At 38.6% G+C, this 17,212-nt stretch overlaps 1 protein-coding gene across 3 annotated transcripts in view; it reads left to right on the forward strand.

Moving 5' to 3' along the window:
* The window catches only part of MGAT4C (MGAT4 family member C), a 685,173-nt gene that overhangs the window by 178,590 nt on the left and 489,371 nt on the right, over window positions 1–17,212 (forward strand). For all 3 annotated transcript variants that reach the window (XM_073331101.1, XM_073331129.1, XM_073331109.1), the window contains exon 2: window positions 16,101–16,200. The gene's annotated coding sequence lies outside the window, so the exon portion shown is untranslated. The remainder of the gene's footprint in view (window positions 1–16,100; window positions 16,201–17,212) is intronic.

Raw genomic sequence — 17,212 nt, forward strand, 5'->3', positions numbered from 1 at the left:
TAAGACAGATTTCTAAAGTTAATACTTCCTTTTTCCTAGATGAAGCTCATGTTTTTGTTTGAGGTTAATTTTAATACAGCTACTAAAAAGTTTTAAATTATTGATTATTTCTATTTATTTCAAAATGCCTACTCATATCTCCAGGGTCCAAATAATATAAAGAGCTTTTCCTTTTATGGGTTGTCCATGCTAATGTGGCCCACATTGGTAGTGAGTGAACATAATTATTAAGAATGGCTCATCCAGCTTGGAACAAAATTAGCTCAAAGTTTTTGCCCAAAATTCAAATAGTCTGAAATGAAACATCTCCTTCACTGAAACTGACTCTGCAGACTCCAAAGTGCAGGAGTCACTTTACGTGACTTTTGTTCCTGTCCCAATTCTATAACAACTTAACTGTTAGAGGGATTCTTCTGCATCAGTCTGTAGGCCTGATACTCCAACTATTATTATAAAAGCTCTGCCCATAACCATCCTCACAGTCCTCTATTTTTCACCTGCGGAAATGGCCTTTGTCATCTCCCCATCTCTTGAAATAGGAACAGAGATAGGCGAATGCTAAGAGCTTTTAAAAAATCTCACCCATATCGTGTGGTGCTAATGAAATTGTGCTTGGCCTAGGACGGTGATGTTCTTTACTGTTAAGTTTTGTGCATTTTTGCTTTTACTTATACAGTAGGTGCATATGTAATTTCCTCATTAACATGTTTAGCCTGATATACTCCAGGAATTGTGCTCAGGGGGTGTATTTGCTCCACGTTCTTAGGTGCTTAGAGGCTTTTAGGACAGGATAAAGGGCACTTTCTCTTTAGAGGAGAAATCCATTCTGACGTTTTTGTGTGGTGCCTTACTTAGAAGGAGTGTGAGGTTTATCTTGTTTTCTCATTCAGAAATTAGGTTTCTGTTAGGAAAGATATTCTTCCTTAGCCACTCTCTGAGCAATTCCCATTAGGAAAGACTATTCTTCCTCTCCAGCCACCATGCAGCTCTGTTCTGTCCAAGTGCAACTTCTTAGAAGGAATTCCGAATAGTTTGTGTCTCACCTTCATGTTGGCAGGTGATGCTCCTGTGGCATATTGAGGAAGAAAATGGATGTATAGTAGCTCCAGCAGTGAGGATATAGTCAGCCTCTCTGCTGTCCATGAGGACTCTGGGGGTCTTCCTCCTACCCCAGCTATGATGGTGTTGGGTCAAGCAGCTATGCACTGCAGACAAATGACTGACTCACTGGCTCCTGTGTGTGAAATGACTGTTCTATTGAGTCAATGACAGTCGCGGGTGTTGGTGGTTTCTCTGCTGTAGGCAGTTTTAAGTGCAATCTCTAGTACAAAATATTTGTGTTCCAAAGTATTTTTACAGTTAGGAGCTCTCCTTCAATAAGTCTATGGAAGGCAGACTTTCCAGGATATGCCAAAAACCACACTCCTCTTTTGCCAGATGCAAATTTTGGCAGGCACCGGTCTCTTACCCTCCAGTTGTGCCACCATGTGAAAACATTTCAAGGGCACATGAATTACAGGGGTAACAGTCCAATTTAGAGAATTTGATCTTGAAAAATATTCAAGAAGATTTTAAATGGAATGTCTGAAAATCCAGGCTGTAATGCTTTGATAGTTAGATACCCGGTGTTACCTAAATTCACATTCCAGCAAATGCAATATACTAGACAGCATAAAAATGTCCTGATAACATTACTGAAGTCAGACAATGATTAGCAGATTATACTGATTACATGTAAGATGATGTAGGAAATCAATAAACTTATATGATTGTCCAGTGTTTGTATTTCTGTTTGCAACACAAATATGATAGTGAAGAGCTAAATTATAATGGTACAGATCCGTGGTATAGTTATTCAGGAGACATGTTGCAATATTTATTTCAAAATGTATTATTGATAACAACACATCCTTTTACTTCTTAAATCTTTGATTTCTACATTTTCAGTCAAATGCTCTGGTGTTTTTATGCCCACCTTTACGGCTTGATTGTAAAATTAAAGATCTTCTGGGGTAGATGGTTGTTTTCTTTGTTTCTTAATTTGTTTTTATATTCATTAATTCTTGTGTTTACCTTCTGTTTGTGCCTCTGTTTGCCAGATAACATCTTCAATATGGAAGTCTGTAATCAAGACTGCAGAAATGAACTAAACGTTTCACTTTCTCTGCATAGTGTGGGGTAGACATAGGTGTTTTACATTGTTGAGTTCCAAATAATTTTATCTCCCAAAATATATAGACTAGAGTAGAGCTGCTCAGGAATTTTCTGTCAGAATGACTTTCCTTTGGAAAATGCTGGTTTTTGAAAAACTTAAATAATGTGCAAATATCTCAATTTTGAAAAAAAAAAAAATCCACTCGGAAAATTAAAAAGACTGCTCCCTAGTTACCTACCTCAAAAGCTCTTCTCAATTTGTCTTTTTCCCTGCAGGCAGAAAGTGAAATTGACAAGATCCTTCTGGGCAAGGAACTGAAAAATTCGGTTTTGGGAAAATCAGAATGTATTTTTTTGGGAATCCTTTCCTGTGAAAAATTCAATGTTTCTGACTTTTCATCCTGATTGTGAATTAAATTGTTTTCATGGGGCATGCTGAATTAATTAAAATGGAATATACAGGCCAAAGTGTTAACATAAACTCATCATTGTCCAACATTAAACAGTGTTAAACGAGGTTAAGGATTTGGTATACAGAAACTTAGCCTGCTTAGTACCATGGCAAACATATCATTAAAAGTCTTTTAAACCTTTTATTAAAGATACATAAAAAAAGGAGAAACAGTTAAAACATTTGAAATGTAAAGTATTAAGTAAGACTTTCATTTAAACATTTTTTGTTCCCTCTCTCTTTAGTTGGGGAGCATTTTAGAAGGAAAAATCCACGTTGTTTGACAATCTTAGATGGTATCAAAGATGTCAATAACTGTTCTTTTGGGGGAAAAGAGAAGGTGTTTGTTGAGATGGGCTACAGCTGTTGCGGCTGCTGTTAAAGTCTGATCCCATTTCATCTCAGGTGGTGGTTGGGATTCCGCGCATGCTGGTAGAGGTGACAATATCATCTGGATCCCTCTCTTTGGCCAAGTGTGGTCAGGGCATCCTTCAGGATGAGAATGAAGAAGATGGTGGCAGTGGAAGCCATGATGCTGAAGTTCTCTTCAGTAGCCACCATCTGTTCTTTCTGTTTCCCCTCCACAAAGTCTTTCTTTAAGGGCCCAAAAAGGGAGTGATGGGGGAATTATGGGACACACCATTTTTGGTTCATTAATTTCTGGTTGTACATCTTCAGTTTTTACCAAGCATGATTTTAAAAAAGTCCTTGAACCATGTGAGTAGGCTCTTTTGTTCAGATTTATTTAGTTTTTGTCTCCTTTTCCTACCTTTCCCCAACACCATTGATTATTATAGGTTATTGTGACATCTTATGAATTTTCACATATTATTTATAGTTGTGCTCACAAACTAAAGTAAATCTATAGGCCCAATTATCACAACAGATGGGATTTCCAGTTTCTGGCCAGCTTTGCAAATATACATCTCAAAAGAAGATTATGACCTCGTTTGAGGAACAACAACAGCTGTCCACTTTTACATGGAAACATGAATTACAAGTAATAAAGGTATTGTACAAAGCATTTCCCAACCATAAATGTTCTCCTTAACATTTGAAGAATGAAGACTTTGAGCGTTTATGAAAGAAATCATTTTCAATAAGGATAGTTCTTTTTGTGTGGGTTTAAATTGAGGATTTTCTTTCCAAAGAAGAGGTACTTTAATGGCTTAGTTTATAGTTCTGATAACACATCCTGAAGCATCACACCTCTTTGAGCCTGATTAGAGAACATCTTTACATTTTTTACACAATGAGGTCTTTTTCCTCAAACCTAAATATGGTAGAAAATTTGATTTCTTAAGATAGAGATTATATCTAGACCCAACTGGTGCCTTGGAGAAGGAAAAATGTACAATTATGTGGTTGTTAGCCTTTTTGACCAAATGGTTCCTAGATTTATACAGTACTATTTGCAGTACATTTATAATTTGCAGTTAAAGACTCCTATTGAATGATATACAAAAAAGGGATCACAATAACTAATATTTATATGCATCTTTCCAAACATAGTAGAAAAGCAAATATAGAATGTTAAAGCAAAATAGAAACTACAAAGCTTCATTCCAATGTAAACACACTTGATACCTCCTTTGTCTAAAACCTCCATCTTCTTTGATGCATTTTGGCTTGTCCCTGACTGACAGAAAACAGAGATCTCCTAGGAAATTCTTCAATTAGTTTGAAGATATTAAAATAAAGATATATAATTAAATAAGCAACTAAATCATATGCATTTCCCTATTATATTTTCTAAGCAACATGCATATGAAATTTGTTTATTAATAATCAGTAAAGGTGCTGGCAAGTTTGTATAACTGAATTTACGAATGAATTAAACTTTATTAATACTATTTTTGCAGCAATATTTGTTTGCTCCCTGCAATAGCAATTGTCTTAGTGTAAAACCTGTTAGCATTTTCTCAGGTGATTCAGACAAATGATTAACGCAGGACATCCTTTTAGTTTTTTTTCTACCGTTGTTATCCAGCATTATAATTAGTAGCTAGCACTTTAAAATTTTTTTTTCAGTTATTTAAACATTTAGTACATATAGGAGTCTAAAAGGAGTTAGAGGTTGCTCTGGTTTGCTGCTGCATGTTTCTCTGGCGTGTTAAGGAATATACATTCCCTTTTTCAAAATCTCTGATAACAATAGATGGCTGGTTCAACCCAGGACTGCACATTTCCCCCTGTAGTTAAATCACAGGTCAGAAACATGGATTTCTGATGGAGGGACACTTCTGTTGCTGGAATATAACAGAAACATCTTAGATCTGTGTTTCTGTGCCAGGGTTGGGGACCCCCAGAGGGATCCCAAATGGCAATCAGGGGGGGTCTCGAGGTCCTGAAAATGTTCATTTCCCCTTGTCCTTCCCTTTCCCCTCATCCTTAAAGGTCAGGTATTCTCTGTCAATCTCTTGAAACACAGAAATAAAGTGTATAGGTCTGTCATTGATATATTCTTACTCTTATAGTAAATGCAAAGGCAGACATGAACATTTTTTTACGTTAAGTAAGGGGTTACAATCTCAAGAGTGAGAGACACTGTCGTAAATTATTTTTTGCATTTGAGGTTGTGAGGTTTCATAAGCAATAGAAATAATGTGACCAGTATATTCTGAGACATATGCACACAGGAATGTCCCTTACTGAATAACTTGTGGGGGAAATGTTTTTTCCCCTTACTTAGAAAATTATATAAACAATTGATGACTATGAGACCATAGGCAGCCATTATATGCAATTTTGGGGCTCCATTTTCACTTGTACTTTAACCGTGATAACCAAATCATTCTCCAACACTTTGCCTACAGTTCAGGTTAACATAAAGTATTTTTGGTTTACCAGGTCAGTGTGGGCGGGGCCAAACTTTGTTGAAGCAGCTTTCAAATGAACAGGGGTTAACTAATTTTAAAACATATTTTAGAAAGGTGCATGCTGAAAGAGGTTGTAACACTGTTTGGCCTCATCCATGCTGGCCAGGCAAATCATGATAAAATGATTTTCATCTGAACTGTGGTTCTGGTTAAAACTGTTTTAAAAATTGGAATTTTACCTTTCTGGTATCTGGAATTCTACTGTTGGTAACCGATTACATAAACATATACACACACATAGAATGATTTTTTTTTATTAAAGCTAATGTTAAAATATATAATACACAGGTTAAGGAAAGACTGTACATCTGGATATAGTGCTTAAATTATCCAAAGTACAAAGGTTGGTTTAAAATTAATACAATATATATAGTACATAATCAGCTATAACCCAAATAAGATTAATAAATGTAATGATACAATTTAGATATTAGCATCTGAGTATTTGGGTACATCACTCATCAAAAGTTATATAGATAGTTGGTTGTAGAAAGCAAATATAGGAATAAGTGTAGATTGTCCCTCAGTAATTGAGCATTTAGGATAGGTTGTCCCTTAGTAGATATAATCCATCAGAGCAGTATTTCAGTTACTTTCTAATTTTGCTTCTCACTGGCACTCCAGCTCATCTCTCCTGGTATTGCCGATATCCAGTGATGTGTTCTAGGTAGATGGACGCCATTGGGTGGTCAAGGGACAACACCGTGAGTTGCCGTAGCAGACAGGTGTAGTGTTGACCAATTCTGCATTCTTACAATACTCACTCATCCGGTTGAGTTGGCTGTCCATTCCAGGGATGGAGGAGTTCACAGAAAACTTCCCCATGGGTGGCGGGGTGGCTCTCACCAGGTGATCTTGGATGGCATTGTGATGCAGCTGCCAGGCTCTGGAATGGGACTTGCAGCTACACAAGATGTGGGGTAGCATCTCGTTGGCATAGCTGTACTTCCTGCATCGCTTGTCCCGATTCCCATGGTGGATGGCTCCATTAAGCTGGATGCAGTTGAGCTGGGCCCTGTGGATGAACCTCCAGTCAGCAAATCAAATGAAGCAGCCCCTGGGGAGGAAGTGGTTGCTGGTATCTCACTTGCATTTCACCTCAAAGCTGCCCTGGTCCAGCTTCTGTTTCAGGTTTTCCACTTACTGGCAGCGGATGGCATCCTTCAGGGTCCTTTCCAGCATGGTTCTAGCTCTTGGAGTGATGATTGTGTGCTCTGTATTCTTCACCCATGGCACCAGGATTCCCAGTTCCTGACATTTCTCATACCACATCCAGTCGCAGCCAATGTGCTTCTCCAGTCGTCACATAGCATTGTGGGCACGAGTCCAGAATAAAGAAAAGTCTCCCCCTCTCTTCAAAATTCACCTTCCAGTGAGCCTCTCAGCAACATCTTGGTTGGAGGGGGTCTTGGCAATTCACTTTCTGATGGCATCCTGCATCTTGTGATGTTATTGACATGAACTGGGACCATATAGATCATTGTTGCAACCAAGGTCCTGTAGTGGCACCAAATCTTGTATAAAGGGTGTCAAATTAGGTGTCTAAGACAATGTTATGGTTTGCTGGTTATGATTATGCTATCTATATATGTGTATCATTTTTGTAGTTGAAGTTATGAATATGGCTCTATACTGTCTGTATTTCAAACTTATGCTATGCTTCTGGGTGACACCCCAGACAAGTTGGTGTCAATTCTGCCTAGCCTGCTTGATTGCCCATTAAGGACCATCAGCTATACAATTGACCCATTGAGACAAGGCAGACACACCTTGCAACTCAGCAAGATATGCAGGGACATGCCTATGGACAGAACTGTGAGGTTTTTTCCAGGCCATGTGATGGACAGCTTGTCTTTGGGACAAAGAAAGACCACATGGCAAGAGAATATAAAAAGCTGCTGCAGCTCCTCCATTTTGTCTTCAATCCTGCTTCATACCTCTGGAGGGACTTTGCTACAAATGAAAGCTACAAACTGATGACCCATCCCAGCTGTGGATGTACTCCAGAGACTTGATTAAAACCTGCAGTTTATTCTATCACTGCTAAAAGCCTGAATCAAGAACTTTGCCATTACTGTATGTAATTGATTCCATTTAACCAATTTTTGCTCTCATCTATATCTTTTTTTCCTTTTATGAATAAACCTTTAGATTTTAGATTCTAAAGGATTGGCAACAGCGTGATTTGTTGGTAAGATCTGATTTGTATATTGACCTGGGTCTAAGGCTTGGTCCTTTGGGATTGAGAGAACCTTTTTTCTTTTACTGGGGTATTGGTTTTCATAACCATTTGTCCCCATAATGAGTGGCACTGGTGGTGATACTGGAAAACTGGAGCGTCTAAGGGAATTGCTTGTATGACTTGTAGTTAGCCAGTGGGGTAAACCAAAGTCTTCTCTGTTTGGCTTGTTTGGTTTGCCTTAGTGTGTATAGAAACCCCAGCCTTGGGCTGTAACTGCCTTGCTTTAAGCAATTTGTCCTGAATTGGCACTCTCAGTTGGGTCCCACCAGAACCTGTGCTGTTACAGCACTCTCCACGATGTTCCTTACTATGACATCCAGGCATGTCGGAAGGTGTGAGTGATCACCTCAACATCGCACAGATTACCCATTTGAGGAACGTTGGTGCCAACCTTCCTGTGTGAGATGTACACCAGTTGATTGCTGGCTCTCTGAGGAAGAAACATCCACTTCTTCACTATCTGCCTGATGGTGTTGTCTGCCTTGTTAAGAGGTACCTTTGCCACAGCAGATCCCCTCAGGACAAATGAAATACAGTGGATGAGGAAGGTGTTCAAGGTGTTGATCTTCTGCCATGGTGACAGTAAGGAAGAGTCGATCCTGGTCACATCACGTAGGATCTCCATGATGGTATCCTCAGACGTCTTCTGGATGCAGAAATCCGAGGGCATGCCAAGATGTTGGTATGCTTTCCCATCTTCGAGGAAGATCATGGGTTCACGCTGATCTAAAATGGCATCGCCTGGACCAAGTCCCTTCTACTGCCATCGATATGCAGGGATGCACACTTCCTGGCATTGAAGCAGAGTCCCACCCAGTTGGCAACCTGGCTTTTTGGTCTTTGTAAGTCTGGTCATTACTTCCCATGTTGTAAAGTCTTGTTCCAGGTCCCCTGCATAGTCAACCCAGGTAAAGGATGAAGGCACCCTGGACGCTGCGTGTCATTCTGAGCTACATAGTCAAACACACCATTGAAGTACAAGAACAGTCTCTTGGACTGGTGTTCACAATAAGATGAGGGCCTGTTGAGGATCTCTCTCATAGCCTTAGGGCGGTTTGACTTGTAGAGCTGCTAGATTCTGGAGGCTGCTGCTGGATCATAGCAGTGACGTTCTTCTCCTTGCTTCCCTCATGTTGTTCTTGTTATGGCTCAACATAGGAGTTCTGTGAGCAGTCGGTGTATTCTCCTGAGTTTCCTTCCTCCCAGATACGATTTATGCAGACAGCTCTTTAGTGAGTCTGTCTTTAGTGAGTCTGTCTATAAGGAGGTCAAAGTCATCAAAGGAGGCTGTCCTCACCAACTCCTCTATCCAAGCAGCTTGCCATGGTGTGGCTGCCCTCATCGAAGACTGCTGCTCCTCTGGCTGCTCAGTCTCTGCAGGCTCAGACTGGAAAACTGGTGTGGGATTAGCCTGTTGCCTCTTTTCCTGCTGGTGTGGAGAACTCCATTCAGCCAGGTTTTGGAAGGGAACACATTCTGTTGGAATGGATTCACATTCTGTTTGGAAGGGATTCACATTTCTGCAGAACTTTATAGGTACAAGGGATACCTTCCAGTGCTTAGAGACTTGTAAGAGGAATCTGCATCCTCTCCACTCCCATGAAATGGCAATAAAATGTGGATAGAATACTGAATGTAAAATGCATTTTATGAAATACAAATAATAGCACATTCTGGTATCTCTATTTGAAAGATATTTGTCAGAGGACTTGGACCACAACTAACTTCCATGGCCTCTTCCCTTTTACTTATTACAATTTTTCCTTGTAATGCCTGAAATAATTTTGTTACATTAGTATTTGTGACCCACGGACCTTTTGATGCCAACTGGCAGAGGGCATAAGGGGTGCACGAGGGTTACAGAAATCTCCTTGGTCTGGTATTTACATTCTAGTTCATCAAAAGAGTGTCACGTGACCTCTTTCTAATACAAGCATATGCTCATTGCTCATCAATATCATTGCAAAACACATGTATGGATGTTGTATAAGGAAATTATATATATACATTGAAAATTGTGTTCTTAACGTCTGTGTCTAGGGATTGGTCACCAGGAAAGGTGGGGAAAAAAGGGTTTTCTGTCATGCAGGAAATGTTTATCTATTTGTCTGTTTATATGTAAAATGAGCATTCACAATGGCCCTCCGCTCACCAGTCTGAACCAAATGCTAATGAAGGATTGTGCAAACTTCAAAGAGATAAAAATAACAGGAAGAGGTAAACAGTGGGGTGGGATCCCTATCTTGAGGTGCACATCAACGGTTTGTTTTTGGTATATATGGGGGGCAAGAGGGCACCTAGCATCCTTCAGCTAGGAAATAAACGGACAGTGAGTTTTCTTCATGAAAAAGGTTTATCCAGCAGGCTTGGTTGAAAATGCTTGAGAGAACTTTGGGTGAGATGATCTTCTTTAAATGGGAGGATAATTTGTTGGTTAAGTTTAGTCTCTGTAAAGCACATTATGACTTTATTTTATATGTAACTTTGAGTTTCCGACATTTTTACTCATTATCACTTAAATCTCTGTTCCTGGATGATAAACTTGTTCTTGTTTTCACTAGAAATGTATCTTAGAGCTGTGTGTTTAGCAGAGCTATGTTCTAGGGTATAACTAATATGCTGTGGTGTACTGTTCCTTTGGGAACAGCAGTCCTGGTAATTCTGTGACTGTTCAGTGGATAAAGGGCTGGACACTTTGAGGAATGGTCAGAGGACATGGTGGGTTGATGTGTGACTATTTCTGACCTGCACAGAGAGAATGAGGTCTGCAGAGACCTGGAAGGCAGTGCTTGTGTTACCAGACAGTGCAGAGTTTAGGGAGCTGATCCACAGCAGGCACAGACAAGACTTCCTCATATTAATGGTGGGGTGATGGTGAGGTGCCTCACAACCCAGATACCCCAGGGAGTGTCAGAACATTCAAAAAGAAAAGAAGAAAAAAGCAAAGTAACAAAAATCTTGAGTCCTCATGCAAACCCTTGGGACATCAAAATAAGTAAGAGGAGATTTAAGAGGGTAGAACACAATTACTGTGGATTTTAATAAATGTATCACCAAGCACTTGCTATTGGAGCCAAAATGTATATTGTTATGGCTGGATTGCTAATAGCTGTTAAATTGATAGTCATGTAACCTGCCCAAGTGTGCGTTCTGTGTCTTTGTCCCCCTCTAATGAGACACACTTGGGCAGTGTGTTTAGTCACTTAAAAGAAGAAAAGCTCCCTTCTTATGACCAACCCCCGCCCCACAAAAATAGTCTACAAATATTTGATCATGATATCTATTTAAGTGTGAACATATCAAAATTGTCTTCCACTGTGAGCCCTGTGTGACTTACTGGGTGAAATTCTAGCCCCACTTAAGCAAATGAAAGTTTTGCCATTCAGTAGAGATAGGATTTTGTCCACTGTTCTTATGTAGAATCATTTCTGAGACTGATGAATTTAATTTCCTTACTTCTTGATGTTTGTTTGTTTGGTTTTTTTTTTTACTTAGTTTTGTTATATATCTTGTTGCCATTTCTGCAGTGTAGTGTCATAGTGACAGATTCTTATTTCTCCAACAAGGATCTTGAACACTAATTTTATTGTGGTCACTAGTACTTTGTGGCTCAACATAATTATCTTTTTGAACTGGGGTACTGCTTAACACTAAATCAAAAAACCCTTCTCCTACTCTGTTTGCAAATTGCTTATGTGAATTCTATACATTTACTTATAAAATAGCTATATTTTTCCATGTCCTCTCTTCTTTCCCCTTACTACTTTCCTCAGTTACTTTCTGCAAGTAGTAGTAATAAAATTATTGGGGATAATAACTATTAGGGATGCTTAATCTTTAAAACTATCCTGAATTCTTGGAACTGCACCTTTTTCCCCCTTCCCAATAAAAGAATATGTGATTATAGAGTATGATTTATAATAGAATATAGCTATTTACATTTGTTAAGTGAATATTTATGAACTGGCTTTTCAAACTCAGAAAATGTTTACTACAGTACCTTTGGTTCAGAATGAATAGCTGTGCCATAGGACAGCACATTTCTGAACCAGGTGGTTGGCAATCATGTATAGTGGTCTCCAAATGGGTGCAGGTTCAATGACAAAAGATGTATTTCTGCAGTAATGTAAACATTATTGTGAGCAATCCCCGTTCTTATTTGACTCTGGTTTTCAGTTCTGAATACCAGTTAATAGGTAACTAATATGCCATTCTAATATGATTATTCAGTACCAAATGCTGGAACATCCCAGGATAAGAGGAAGAGGGCTGATACTACTGAATTCAGTGATGGTAGCAGTAGAAGAAGTGTTCTTTCTACTGGGAATCTAAAACTGTGTGAAAAGATGTTACTAGTACCTTGAACAGACTAACTCAGAATTAGGCTCTCAAACAGTAATTAAAGTTCAAGAACCCCATTGTTATAATCATTTAAAAGGTGTGGGGGTGGGGGTGGGGATGGTGGCGGGGTTTACAGGACTTATCTACCTACTGGATAGTTCTCTCCCCATGGTCTTCTGGGACTCCTAAGTAGGCATGTCTCTATTATATTTTGGAAGATGCCAAATGAAGCCACTGCCACCTCATTAACCCATTATAGTTTTTGAGACAGGACGAGGACCTAACATTTCCCTCTCACACCCAACTAGAAGAGAGGTGTATATAGAGCAGCAGGTGGAGTAGAACCTCATTAAACACATTTAATTAAAAATAAACACAGTTGTATTTTCCTAGCAACTGTACAGTAAACTTTTGGGGGATGCTACTGCCCCTTATATGTAGTTGATCAGTAGTTTGCAGTCCTGATAGAGATCAGCGGGAGTAGGAGGGGGTCAAGCTTCTTCCTGATTTTTCTCTCTTCTCTATATAAATTTACAAGGCATTATTTGTTTACATTCTGCATTTGGGGGCCAATCTGAATTCAGGTTTTATATTACAGTCCTGTTCCCCACTTAGAAATCTGCAAGCCCCCTACAGTTGTATTTTGTTTGAGATCTCTCTTTTATATTTTGCCCAACTTCTGGAATTTCATTCTTCTGTGGATGTAATTTAGTACTTTTGTTGTTTGAAAGGTATATTAGTCCCTTTTTATTTTATTTCATTTGCAACTCTGGAGACTTTTCTCTCCACTGGATATACAGATATACTGGAAGAGGCTCCTGAAAGATTTAGTGAGTTACACTTCTGATTTAGTTTACCCCTTCTCTGAATGCTTCTCTGTTACCCCTGTCCAATAGTTCTGAGGCTCATAACATTACTTCTGAATACATCTGGCTGGGAATTTTCCATCAAAATGTTTTTTTTATTTCAGTGAAAAAACAGTTTCTGCAAAATTGAAAATTTGGGAAATTTCAGTTTTACCAAAATATTTTGATTTTTTTTCCAGTGAGAAAATAAAATGTGGTATTTCATTTCAGGTGGAGTCAACCTGAATTAACACATTTCTGTTTGTAGAACTAAATCAAAATGTTTTGGTTTTGGCCAGTATATTAATCTGTGTCTGCCTGAGCTGCTGTAGGACCTCATGGCAGTTGCAGTTCAGGACCCTCATGTCCTCATTCTCTTGTATGGATAGGGCTCCCAGTTGGACTGTATTTCCAATAATGCACCCTCATGGTTTGACCAGAAGGAAAATCCATGAGAGATGTAGACCATCCACTGAATCTGGCCCATGGTGGAGAATAGGGGACGAGGCACTGTGGCAGCTCTGATAGAACCAGTTCAATATAGAACTGAGCCACAACAAAATGTTTTGACATTTCAGAAAAATTTCAAGTCAGAACTCTGAGAAATTTTTATTTTTGGGCTTTTAATTATAAATTGGGATAAAAACAAATGTCAAAATATGGAATTTCCCATGGGATAAAAATACTGTTTGTTTGTTTGTTTTTTTCCTACTAGCTCTAATTCTAAAGTGTAAATCGTCTCAAAATAAGAACATTTTGACAAAATAGCTATTTTCCACTGGAAAAAAAAATTTAGAGAAAACTTTCAACCAACCATACCCATAATCACCCACATCTTAAATTGTACAAATTGAACACTGTGCTGTACTATCAATATACTAAATATAATATTGGGGAAACATGTATTTTGTTTTAGCATTCTCTCACTCCAGTAGGCCAGTAGTGTCCCCACCCAGCCCACATCTTGTAGAGTCAAAAATTAACCTAGTCTGAGCTCTGGTATACAAATGAATTCTTCTCGTAGTATCTATCTTTTGCTGAACCTAGCTTACTTTTTCAGAGGGATAATAAGAGTAGCATTTGAGCCAAAATTGTCCAATGAGTCTTCAGAAGTTAATTAGCAGCTCCTTATTCCAGACTCTCATTTACTTCTGGGAAACACAAATGGTGTTTTGTCAGCAAAGGAAGAACATTTATATCTCCATATTAAAAAGTGTGTGTGTGAGAGAGGGAGAGAGAGAGAAAACAGGGCTTATAATGGTGACTCATTGCAACCTCAACAATGCCTATTACAATATCTATTTTATATTTTATGCCAAAAGAGACATAAAATATTTCACATTATGCTTTTGCATTAAAAATGTCCTGCTTTGCTTTAATAGTTACATTACTACATTACTTGTAGAACTGAGTGAGAACGGATTTCCTGAGAAATTCTGCAATATCAGTGTGAAATGAAAACAAAAAATAATGGAATTTCCCACAAAATGAAATTCAGAAAAATACTTGGTTTTTTGTTGCTGTTTGAAACATTTTGTTACATTTTTACCTTTGACATTATTATAAAATTTTTAAAATGTGAAAAAAAGTTGTTTTGAAATGGCAAATTGAAACATATTGCAAAAGTTTAAACAGAATATTTCAAACCTATCAAACATTCAAATCTGGTTGGTTTTTTTTTTCAATTTCTTTTAAATTGACATGTTTCCATGAAATGTTTTTCAACAAACTGTCATTTTTCGGGTGGAGAAATCAGAATTGTTCTGACCAGCTCTAACTAATGCTCAATCGACTGTTATCGTGCATAAAGTTTGGATAGAGCCCTAAAATGCTTCACCATAGAACTGCGGAGGAGAGAGGGAGGTAACATGTGCAAGTATGATGTGTTCTCCCTTCTTTGAGGTGGGCCTGAAGACTCTGATTACTTTTGTCTACCATTTTACTGCTTCTCCTATTCTATGGCATAATAATCCACATGCATACAAATCCCATTTTTTAATTATGGAGTGGCGGTAATCGCTCCATAGTTACAGATTGTAAGTTCTGATTTTCAATTCTGCAATTTTGTCCCAAAAGCATATGCTTTCCATTTTAACTTCTTGAAAGATTTTACTTAGAAATTATTACCTTATAACGTAATAAGCAAGCAATTTTCTGATAGAGCCAAAGAAGACAGTTTACTTGACTAGGTTTTGCCAACACATACGGTCAGGGTTCCCTCCCCACTCTGAACTTTAGGGTACAGATGTGGGGACCCACATGAAAGACCCCCTAAGCTTATTTCTACCAGTTTAGGTTAAAACTTCCCCAAAGCAAAAATTCTCCCTTGTACCTTGGATTAGAAAAATGCTGCCACCACCAAGTGATTTAACAAAGAATCAGGGAAAGGACCACTTGGAGTCCTATTCCCTCCAAATATCTCCCCAAGCCCTACACCCCCCTTTCCTGGGGAGGCTTGAGAATAAACAAGATGAGCACAGACCAGTGCTGGTGTTTTTAGGACACTAAAAAAATACCAATCAGATTCTTAAAAAAAACAGAACTTTATTAGAAAGAAAAAAGGTAAAAGAAGCACTTCTGTGAAATTAGAATGGGAGATAATCTCACAGGGCAATTAGATTCAAAACACAGAGAATTTCCATCTAGGAAAAACCTTAAAATTACAAAAAGAAAAACCAGGAATACACCTTCCTCTCAGCACAGAGAAAATCACAAGCCAAAACAAAAGATAATATAATGCATTTCCTTGCTAAATACTTACTAAGGAGTTGGAGTGCTTGCTTTCTTGTTCTGCTTCCGGCAAAAGTGACACGGAACAGACAAGGCCTTCCCCCACTCCACCCCAATTTGAAAGTATCTTATCCCCTGATTGGTCCTTTTGGTCAGGTGCCAGCCAGCTTACTTTAGCTTCTTAACCCTTTACAGGTAAGAGGTTTTTGTATCTCTGGCCAGGAGGGATTTTATAGTACTCTATACAGACATGTGGTTACCCTTCCCTTTATTTTTATGACACATACTGATCACCATCTTTCTATTATGTATGGGTCAGCCAAATGGCTCTATTTTCCTCTGCAATGTCATAGAGCTTAATATAGTGGTACATAAGGGGACCTTACAGTACTGCACTTACTCTGCAGTTACTGGGGTTTGTTGAAAGCTTCATATGGTTTTTCATTTTTTCTCTCCAGACTTTGGCTAGCACAGCAGCTGCATCTTGGGTTTCAGCCTGCAACCTCAACATGACATTCCAGGCCTGCCAAAGACTGTTGGGATCTGCAAGATAAAAAGGTACTTGAGATCATTCAGTTTCTAGTATTAAAGTAGAGAAGAACTTGTAAAAGGGGGGTAGGGAGGGGTGGAGAGGTTTGGCAACAAAACCTGTTTTATGCCTTTATCAAATACTGTGTGTGTGTGTGTATACACAGTATCAGAAGAATCTATTTTAAGTTCATTTTAACCCACTCACCTTTTAAAATACAGCTAAGTTTAATATTTATGTATGTGTACCTACACAGAGCATTATAGCTCCAATCCAGGAGTTTAAAAAGGTTACTTTGCTCTGAGGTATGTGCAGAGATAGAGGGCTCCTGCATGGAGAGAGCCCGGAAACAACCAAATTCAAGAAGAAGATTTTGCTGAGGTTTATACTTGTGTTGATTTTAAGTTAGAAAAAAAGCAAACTCCAGGAAGTGGGGACAGGGTAAGTTTGAAACATCCTGCGTGTGAATTAAGTCACACAATCCCTGAGGTCTGACAAACAGTAAGGGGGAAGATTGGGTAGTCTGTATAGCTCCTTGTTCCCACTTCGGCTTTGGATTGGTGAACAAAGTGAGTGCACTTGAAGAAGGAGTCTTTTGATGGTGGGATTTTCTTGCATTTGCATCAGATGCAAAGAGCATGGGCTCTTGCTCATTCTGAGGTCTCTCAGAGAGTTTGGTGGAGTTGTATGAGCTAAACAGGCACAGGGCTGGTAAAGTCATCCTGTCAGAATTTGGCGATTCATGTGAGGTTTTACAGCTTAGGTAAGATCAGCCAGCAAGAAAACTAGCTCCACCCAGAAATTAATTCAATATATATTTTAACTCTTTGAGGACGTAATTCTTTCAGTCCCTACAGATTTGCCAGTCCTTCTTCTCAAAGAAAAAAATGAATAATTATAAATTCATTGTATATTTCTAATGAGTTCCAGAAGGTTGTCATTCAGGACTATAACTAATTTATATGAAATATATTGCAGTCACATTAGGTTTATGGATGCTATTTCTCTATATGGTATGATTGTGGAGTGAGCATGTACGTG

This window comes from Lepidochelys kempii, chromosome 1 (genome assembly GCF_965140285.1).
Source record: "Lepidochelys kempii isolate rLepKem1 chromosome 1, rLepKem1.hap1, whole genome shotgun sequence".
NCBI classification, from domain to species: domain Eukaryota; kingdom Metazoa; phylum Chordata; order Testudines; family Cheloniidae; genus Lepidochelys; species Lepidochelys kempii.